The sequence below is a fragment of the Sorex fumeus genome, unplaced genomic scaffold (assembly GCF_029834395.1).
Source record: "Sorex fumeus unplaced genomic scaffold, SorFum_2.1 ptg000054l, whole genome shotgun sequence".
Taxonomy (NCBI): domain Eukaryota; kingdom Metazoa; phylum Chordata; class Mammalia; order Eulipotyphla; family Soricidae; genus Sorex; species Sorex fumeus.
In genome coordinates, this window is record NW_026606111.1 from 44,924,767 (window position 1) to 44,926,374 (window position 1,608).

At 41.1% G+C, this 1,608-nt stretch overlaps 1 pseudogene; it reads right to left on the bottom strand.

Moving 5' to 3' along the window:
* Positions 1 to 226: 226 nt before the first annotated feature.
* Positions 227 to 325, bottom strand: LOC130033696 (uncharacterized; annotated as a pseudogene).
* Positions 326 to 1,608: the final 1,283 nt, after the last annotated feature.

A 1,608-nucleotide genomic window follows, 5' to 3' on the forward strand; every position in this document is an offset into this window, starting at 1 on the left:
TGAGCCCATGGTTGCTTTGATTGTTCATAAGTGTTTCTTCAGGCAGCAGAATGTTGGGTTCAGTTTTATAATTCATCTTCCCATTCTGTGCCTCTGAATTGGCACATTTAGCCCATTGACATTGAGGAGATTGTTGTGATGGGGATTTGTGCTATCTTTATGTAGAATTTTTGTACTTGTGTGGATTGTCTTAGCTTAAAGTCGCCCTGTTAATTATTCTTGCAACAAAAACATGGATCACTTTACAAGTTTGCATGTCATATCTGTGCAAGGACCATGCTAATCTCTGTATCGTTTCAATTTTAGTATATATGTTACCAAACATAGTATGAGTTAATTTTTCCATATTTTTCTCTTCTTATTACTTTGAGTGTTGCCCTTACTCAATCCTATGGCAGACAGTGATTCCAAATCAAGGAATATATTTCAAAGCAGCTTGAATAGATAGATTTAGAACTTTAATGTCCTAGAAAGAAAAGTATGGTTTTTACCATATTATCTTTTACCATACCCAAGGCATCAGTTTTACAAAATAATTCTTTTGGAAGATGGTATATGAGTCTTGTTTAATGCCCTTCCCTGAAACCTTCCTTAAGACCATTAAACTAGAGCCTTTTGCTGTTCTCACCTCAGTCCCGTGTACATCTCCAGGAAAAGGTGGATGGTGTTGTCTGCAATTCGACCACCTTGAATGTAAGTAGGATTTTTCTCCTGAAGGAAGAGGTGAGGAGAATATTGATGATTTCATTCCACCTTATTACAAGTACAACTTGAATGGAAGGTGAGACTCATGAGGCTCCTGTAAAGGACAGAAAAAGGGGTCTCAGTGAAGTTTAATGGCCAACACATATTAACAACACAGATGACTCAAAGTAGCCTGTGTGCATCTTTGTGTATAGTGAGTTTCATATCTACTGAGAGTGATTCTCAGTCATGACACACAGGCAAAACAGCCCTGTATTTAAAAATCTAGTTCTCTAAGCAGAGTGGGGTCTCTGAGGTGATTGAAAAGTGTATAGTAATTTATTACTAAGCACATAAGTACTTTTCGATCTAAAATTAATTCCAAATATGTCTAAAACGACAGTCTCCTGACCCCGCACCTGGCTTTCCTCACCTGGGCCCCTTGGAGGGGGAGGGGTGAATTTCCCTCACTGCCCTGAGTAGAGCCCCGACAGCTGAAGACCTCTGCAACCAGCCATAGGTATGCTGAAGACCACTCTGCCCAAGCTTGAAGGAGACTCATGCATGAAGGAAGTGGAAGCAGAACCTGTGTAAACACACAAAAAATAAAAGGCTGGCGGTCAGGCCATTTCCCCACTCCATGGAGGTCGATGGCGATGGTCAGTAGATGGAAGGAAACGGGAGTCAGGCTGGTTGGTCGTGGAGCAGCAGGTTATTACATGGAAGAGATGTATGTCATAGAGTCCTCAGGAATCCTCAAGCAGGTGCGGGCACTGAGATCCAGGATGATCCCCTTATATAGATCATAGAACCTCTAAAAGGGGCATTACAGTGATGTCATCAAAAGGAGTTACAGAAAGAACATTGAGGCAGCAAACCCTATATTGTTTCTTTACATCCACATTGTTTCCTTACATCAGCAGG